The following is an 8,698-nucleotide window of genomic DNA, read 5'->3' as shown; positions in this document are numbered from 1 at the left end:
CCCGAGAGCCTGAAGATCACGCTTGCTAGGAAAAGGACGTCACCTTTTCTGCCCGTCCTCTGGAGACGGCAGATATAAACACAGCACTCCCGCTGGCAGGGTTTGCTGGCCAGCCCCTGCCGTCGCCGCCGGCCCCGCACGCTGCCCGCGCCCCGCGAGGCTCGCTCCGGGGCGGTGGCCGGGCCCAGCAGGGGGCGCTGCGGCGGCACCGCCCGCACACGCCGCCGCTCGGCGCGGGGAGCGCCACCGGCCCCTCCGAGGGACGGCGCAGACGGGAACTGCGGAGCCCTGCAAAGCACATCCTGTGCCTGAGCCGCCTTACACCTGCCTCAGGGCATTCTCTTTTTCGCCCCAGAGCATTAGGTGGGCTACAGACTCCAGTACCGCAGCCCCTGTGTGTGTGTGTGTTCATCAAGAAGAGACGGTGTTGTACCATCATTGGGGTAGAAGAGGTGCATGAGTATACAGGCAATGGTGTTGCAGCTATTGGCACAACTTCCTTGAGCATGAGTTAGTTAGAATAAAAAACACCACCACAACAGTGTCTATATACTGCCACTACAAAAAAAACCAAAACAAAACAAACCCAAACCCAAAACTTGACAGCTTTTACCTATTAGGCTTACATGCAAAATCTCAGAGATAAGCCTTGCCTTCTCACCTGTGAGCCAAACAGCTTTAGTGGTCTAGAGCACAATTGCACATGGCACATGGAGTGTCCCTTTACTTTTATGCTGGCTGACCTTCACCTTTGTATAGAAACTCAGTTAGAGCCTCTCTGAGCACAGTGAGGTATCCTCATGGAGTGCTCTTAAGGTAAATACTTTGTTGGATGCTTAAAAAGAACAGGAGGGATAGGAGTGGTGAGAGAGTTTTTCTGAGGACAAGGAAATTCGAAATCCTAGAAACCTTGTTGCCAGGGGAAGAACGAGTAGAGAAAGCCTAGCCCATCTGGACACAGCAGATCTATGTTGTGGTCCAAAGTCCTGCCATGTGGGAGCGGCTCGTACCTGGGTCTTTCCTGGTAGTCTGTAAAGCACCTAATGCTGCTGATAAGATGTAAAGTAAACAGCCCCTGCACTGCTGACAGGCCATGTGCCCATCTCTTTTACAAGCAAAGAGGAGAAAATGTACATGTGTGATTAAAATAAAAACCTACTGCAAGCAGTAGGAGCCTGCTACCTCCAATTCTGTTTTCCATGGCACGGAAAGGTAGTGAAGATAGCAGCAGGGTGGGACCACTGATCTTTGCTGCTTAATGTGCCTTGGAGTTCCCTGTCTCTTGATTTGAATGAATGGGATTCCACTTCATTTTACTGCAGAAAGCAGCTGTAGGGCTGCTACTGAATCAAGGATAAATAATCTAATAGTAACTTCATTGCTCTCTTACTTGTTTAAGTACCTTCCCAACCTACAGAAACAGTAAATTCTTGGGTTTGGTTCCATTATTTCTCAATCTGTTCGATACAGATTGAGAAATGTTCAATGCAGTACCTGCCGCTGACCAGCTGCTACCCCTGCAGCCTGGGTCTGTCTTGCCATTGCCAGATCCACTGCCTGCATGATAATGTAGCTTCACTTGAGACATGGAAAGAGCAAGTAGCTGGTCTGACAATATGCATTGTGGTTATACCAGGATCAGAGTAAGGGGCTCACAGTGTATCACTTAAATGTGCACACCAACCATCGCATTTACTAGCTGTTGGGAAGAAACTTACAGTGTCTCCAATCCAAAATGGGCAGTATGACCACCATCACAAAAGCAAGTCAGCTGTGGCTTTTTCTACCTTGGATATGGACTCCAGCTTGTCTCTGGATAACCTATTCTAGCACTGCATCAACTTCTTAGTGAATAGTTTTTTATAGTATCCAGCCTGAACAACCCAAGCTAGAAATTATGACCAACATCACTTCTCCTGCCATTGTCAACATGCCTTTGAGTTTGTCTCCTTTGCAACTCGCCTTCAAGTAGCTGTAGACTGACAGTGTGTCACCTCTGAAACTTCTCTTTTCCAAGCAAACAAGCCCAGCTCTGTTAACCACTTTGTAGGTCACATGCTACCAGCTCTAGTTCCTCCACATCCCTCTTGAACTTCAAGGGTAAGGAAGTGCACACAGAAGTCCAGGTGTGGCTACACCACTGCTAATTAGGCATGAATAATTTCCTTCAGCCTCTGGCCATGTTCTCCTGAATACAGTGTGGTGTGTGGGTTGTCTTATTCTGGATCAGAGCTTACTGGTATCCATGGCAACTTCTATATCCTTTCAGTAGGACTGCTCCTCAACCAGAACAGATGCATGGGGTCACTTCATCCTGTTACAGAAATTCACTTTCATTCCTAAACTTCACAGGGTGCCCATTGTCCCAGTCCTCTCATTTCCCAACTCACTATAGATTGAAGCTCTGCTGTTCAGCATGTCAATTGCTCACCCTAAATTACTAACACTTTGAATTTCTTTTTTTACTGTAGGATGACTTACAGACAGTTACTCTCACCAAAGATACAGTATATCCTTTAAGTTATATGACTTTGCACCTATCCAGACAGACACCTATATGTATATGATCTTCCTGCTATGAGCCACACTGAGGCTAAAATACAAGAGCAATGTGCAGCCAAAGCTGTTTAGGGCACTAGCAGTCATGCTAGGAAATAAAAGAGGTTTTTGTTTAGTTTTCTGTGAATACAGACATTAACTTCTGTTCAGCTGTTTGCATTAGGTTAATATTTCTGTAGTGTACAGGTGTTAATATGAACTGTGAGTGTCTGCTGTCTGTTTCTAGCCCTTTAAAGAGCAGAGAGAGGCGCTGTAAATATTAGCCCAGGCAGAGAAGTGTTTGCACAGCCCTCCTCTGTGCTGCCTCCTGCAGTAGTACTCTGATAGTACTCCTCACATATGACCCAGGCTCAGCTGTCAAAGCCTAGCACCTTCTGGGTTGCACAGTAACATACTCTGGCTTTGACTCAAGAAGGTTGCAGTGATTAAATCCTGAAAATAAACTCCAGCAGAAGCACCAGTGTGTGATAATCTTCATAAGATTAGTAGTAGACAAAATAAAGAATCATAGAATCACAGAATCATTGAAAGACATAGGTTGGAAGGGACCTTTAGAGATCATCTAGTCCAACCCCCCTGCCAAAGCAGGTCCACCTGAATCAGGTCACAAAGGAACATGTCGAGGTGAGTCTTGGAGATCCCAAGGAAAGAGACTCCACACCCTCCCTGGGCAGCCTGTGCCAGGGCTCCCTCACCCTCACAGTGAAATAGGTTTTTCTTATGTTTAAATGGAACTTTTTGTGTTCCAGCTTCAACCCATTACCCCTTGATCTGTTGTTAGATACAACAGAAAAAAAGGATGCCTCAATCTCCTGACATCCACCATTTCGATACTTGTAAATATTAATGAGATCCCCGCTCAGTCTTCTCCAGACTAAACAGCCCCAGTTCCCGCAGCCTTTCCTCATAAGGAAGATGATCCAGGCCCCTGATAATCTTGGTGGCCCTGTGCTGGACTCTCTCCAGCACTTCCCTGTCCCTCTTGAGCTGAGGAGCCCAGAACTGGACACAGGACTCCAGATGAGGCCTCAGCAGGGCAGAGTAGAGGGGGAGAAGAACCTCCCTCGACCTGCTGGCCACACTCTTCTTGATGCATCCCAGGATGCCATTGGTCTTCTCGGCCACGAGGGCACATTGCTGGCTCATGGTTAGTTTATTATCAGCCAGGACTCCCAGGTCTCTCTCTGCAGAGCTGCTCTTCAGCAGTTCGACCCCCAGCAGGGGGTTGTTCCTTCTCAGGTGCAGGACTCTGCACTTGTCCTTGTTGAACCTCATGAGGTTCCTCTCTGCCCAACTCTCAAGCCAGTCAAGATCCTGCTGAATGGCAGCACAGCCTTCTGGGGAATCAGCCAGTCCTCACAGTTTGGTGTCATCAGACAACTTGCTGAGGGCACACTCTGTCCTCTCATCCAGACTGTTGAAGAAGATGTTGAACAAGACTGGCCCCAGAACCCATCCCTGTGGAACTCCACTGGCCACAGGCCTCCAACTCGATTCTGTGCCACTGATCACCACCCTCTGGGCTCTGTCATTCAGCCAGCTCTCCATCCACCTCACCAAAGAACTAAATAACATAACACATAATAAAACCAAAACACTTGCTTGGTCAAATCCACTCTTCACTGCTTGTGGCAGTCACAGATGTAGAGAAGAAATGCTTAGCACATCTCTGGAACTGCTACTTGCTCCGATACAGAGATAGTCATTTCAGAAGGAAACGATTGAATTTCCTTCTCTCAGTTTGTTCAAGAGGGCTTCCTAGTAATGGAAGGATAGTCCATTGCTGTTGATTTGAACAGAAGGGGAAACTGAAACTCTCCTCCTGCAGAAGCTGTAGGGATCTCATTTTCATCAGAGAGGAATGACTAATGAGGAAACAACACCAGCATGGTGAATGGATTTCTTGTTTCAAGTAGGACCCGGTGTGCACTTCACAAAGAGTCAATGATAAGACAGCATAGATATGGCTTGCTATGTGCCCAAAGATTCTGAAGGAGTTCTTAATGCATTAGGAGGAAAAACTTTCATGCACTGAATCAAGTCTTTCATAGCCTGAAAGCACTATGAACAGGAACTGCAATGGCTCTAATGAATTTTAAGAACATGAGGTTTGGTGATAATATTTTCCATCAGAAACAGTTGGATTGCAATTTGCACTGCAAGGACCAGTGTATCCAGGGCCATAAAACACAAATGAAAAGCAAAGTAAGGCTGCATTCTGGAGGGTGGAGGTGGGGCGGTGAGGGGAAAAAATGTACAAACCTATACTGGTCAGGCTACCTGTAATGTACTGAGAGGGAGAGACAGTTTCTAGGACTGTTGTAAAGGCAGTTACTCCTTTCAGCTGATGACTTTCAGTGTAACAGCCAAAACCACACAACCTCCATGAGGATGAAATAATGATGAAACGGGCAACACAAACCCGATGCCTGACCCCCTTGCCTACAGCTGTCCTCTTCAATTTCAGTGCACATCAGGCAGAGCAGCATTTACCTCCAGGTATAAAAGGAATTTAGTTCACAGTGGAGACAGAGTGCAAGTTCTGTCTTCACAGGATTCAGTAGAAAGGAACTCCAGTTCTGTAACAATGTTGTCTCTGGTTCTGTAAGGTAAATCATTGCCTACTTGACCATGACAGACTACTTTACTGAATGTTTCCCTTACCTCTTTCAAAGTAACAGCCCATCATATATATTCAGCGATGACACCCTACGACCAGTTGCGGAGAAGCAAGCTCTCTTGAGACACTAGGAAAAAAGTGTGATCACAAGTGTGACTACATATCTCTGGACTCAAAAGAATTTGCATGCAAATGCACTTCCCTGATGAGTTTTGACAACGCTGTGTCTCAAAGATCCATGTTTGAATGGTAACAATTCTCACAAGCCTGTGTTGTAAGTGAATGCATTTAAATACTTACTGCCCAGGTACTTCTTAGCCTTATGAATAGTATGGTGCTTATTGCAGTAGGTGTTGACAAGTTGCTGTGGACAAATCTGCTAGAGCAAGAAGGAAGGGAACAAAGTGTCCAATTTTGGCATATATTTCATCCCCATGCAACCATGTTAACCATGCAAAAGGTTAACACTTGAATTTTGTGTAAAACAAAATACTGGCAAAGACCTAAGAAGAATTAACTTACCGTGAGCCTTAGTCACATGTCTATTTCACAGAATCATAGCATCATTTTGGTTGGAAAAGACCTTTAAGAACATCGGGTCCAACCACTAACCTAACACTGCAAAGGCCACCACTAAAACGTGTCCCTGAGCACTACAGCTGCACACCTTTTAAATATCTCCAGGGATAGTAACTCAACCATTGCCCTGGGCTGCTGGTTCTGGTGCCTGACAACATTTTCCATCCATTTTTTTCCCTAATAACTAGACCTCCTGTGCCACAACTTAAGGCTGCTTCCTCTTGTCTTATCAGTAGCTACTTGGGAGAAGAAACTGATCTCCACCTTACTACAACCTCCTGGCAGGGAGTTGCAGAGAATGAGAAGGTCTCCCCTCAGTCTCTTTCTCTCCAGACTAAACACTGCCAGGTCCCTCAGTCGCACCTCAAGAACTGTGGTCTCTAGGCCTTTCACCAGCTTTGTTGCCCATCTCTGGACACACACCAGCACCTCAATATCTCTCTTGTAGTGAAGAGCCCAACACCGAACACAGCACTCAAGGTGCAGCCTCACCAGCCCTGAGTATAGGGAAATGGTTGCTTCACTTATCCTGCTGGCCACACTGTTTCTGATAGAAACCAGAATACTATTAGCCTTGGCCACCTAGGCACGGTGCTAGCTCATATTCAGATGGCTGTTGACCAACACCTGCAGGGTCTTTTCCTCTGGTTGGCTTTCCAGCCACTTTTCCCGAGGCCTGTAGCATTGCCTGGGATTGGTGTGACCCAGGTGCAGGACCTGGACCTGTATCTTGTTGAATCTATGCAATTGTCCTCATCCCATCAATCCAGCATGTCCAGATCCCTCTGAAGAGCCTTTCCACCCTCAAATAGATCAGCATCCACTCATCACTGGACCTGCTGACCTCACTAATGCCAAATCAGCCAGGACCTGTATGAACCTGTGAAGAGCAACAAGGTAACATAAACCATGGAACTGGTGCTAAAAGCTGTGGAAATCATATCAGAGTTGATGACTCTTTCTGTCGCTGGTTGCGAAGGTCAAAGGCCTGGACCTTGCATGGAATTAGAGAAACTGATTCCTGAGATATTACACATAACACTGGTGGATGACCTCTATAGGTCAAATCTGGCCTATACAATTTCAAATGGAAAGAGCAAAAAAAGCTCTGGTAGTGAGAGACTGGTAATTATCCAGCTCTCTGAGACCTGTAACGATGTCACAGTGCTGCTCTGCATGTTTGTAGGGAGAGAGGAATAACCAAATAACCTCGGATGTCATGGGTCCCAGGCAAAGATATAAGTATGCAAAAATCTAGAGTGGGACCATAAGCTGTGCTGAGCAGTGAAGTGTAATGAACTGGCCAACTCTTCACTAGATATTCTTAGGATTCCTCTACTTAGCCACTTGCCAAGGCAACCTGACAGCATTCAGCTTTGACATGGAAGGAAGAATTTTCCCTTCCTCTTTTAACTGCTGCACAACACAATTCAAAACCGAGTTAAATATTTTCAGTGGGCTTTGGGTGAAGATTTCTAATCAAAGAATCATAAAAATAGTCTGGAAAGGAAGGATCCTCTAAACTTATATCAAGCTGGACTGGTCTGCCTAGAGCTGTTCTTAAATATTCCCAGTACATATGATTTATTCCCACAAAAGTTACCTTGCTGTAGAAGAAATTGTAGTCAAGACAAGGACAGGGAGGGCTCACTGCCAATTATGATTCTAGTCAAAATAGACTTGACTACTACACTTAGGGAAGAAAAGATCAGTTTATTCCACTACCTGCTAGAAACAGAACAAACAGAAAGCAAAAACAGGGCAGGATGATGAAAAAAACACAACCAGTACTCCTTCAAGATCTCCTTCCTTCATCTCTCCTTTCTTTGCAGGCTCAGCTCCCTGCTCTTGGTATCTCTACCTCCTCCCCTTCAGCAGCTCAAGGGGACAGGGAATGAGGTCAGTCATTACAAACAGTCTTCACTGCTTTTTTCTCCTCAGAGGAAGACTCCTCACATCCGTCCCCTCCTCCAACACAGGTTCTCTCCCACAGCATACAGTCCTTAAAAAACTTCTCCAATGTGAATCCTTCCCATGGAAGTAGTAATCCTGCAAACAGGGCTCTCCTATTCCACTGTTATAATTTGGATCATGATTAAAAACATTCATATCCACTCATTTACTCATAATTTCTCATGAAAACATAGAGAAGTTCACAGGACCAAGCCAGCTCTTGTTTTTTCATGTTGTCATTGTAAGTAAACCTTTTAGTTTTTCATCACTGTGACTACTCTGTTTCCTGAATGGTACTGCAAACAATTCACTACAAAGTTAAAAAGGGCCAGTCCCATCCACCATTTTCATTGAGCTCCTCCAGCTATTAGACTTGGATTAAATTTCAAGCCATGTTGAGAATGTTTTTTGTCTCCTCAAGCATGAAGTAAGAGCCTAAAAGTGCTTATGGACAACTTGATCACATTCAGAAGAATGCTCTCACTATAGCTCCCTGCAGCAAGCAGAAAGATTAATTTTCTACAAAGGCCAAGAAAAGGAGGGCACTGCTGAATTGAATTGTAGAATACTTAAAGTGTTTGCATAATTACTACCTTTTCCTCTATTGGAGCAGATGGGGTAGGTCTCTCTACTTGTGGAAACAATCAACCTACAAAAGGTTTGCCTCATTTTCATATACTAATGTTTCAAGTGCTTGTTGGACTGTTACTTTTTTTGCATTGGTTAATTTGACCTTAAGATGCAAACTAAAAAGAAGTCTCTCTTCCAAAAGAAGGACGGCTGCCTAAAATTCTCAGGAATGCCATCCTTAGTGTAGATATGCTGCCAAAGATACAAAGAATGGAAGAGCAGACCAGCTTTGACAGGTAAGATAAATCTTCATGAGAAACAGACCCCCTTTGCTTGGTTACTAAACCGAGAAAGGAAGGAGATGCCCCTTGGTGTAAACTTTGCACAAACAAGATAAGCCAGTCTGTGTGCTAACGG

The sequence above is a fragment of the Colius striatus genome, chromosome 9 (assembly GCF_028858725.1).
Source record: "Colius striatus isolate bColStr4 chromosome 9, bColStr4.1.hap1, whole genome shotgun sequence".
Taxonomy (NCBI): domain Eukaryota; kingdom Metazoa; phylum Chordata; class Aves; order Coliiformes; family Coliidae; genus Colius; species Colius striatus.
Note: the sequence above shows the minus strand (reverse complement) of the source record.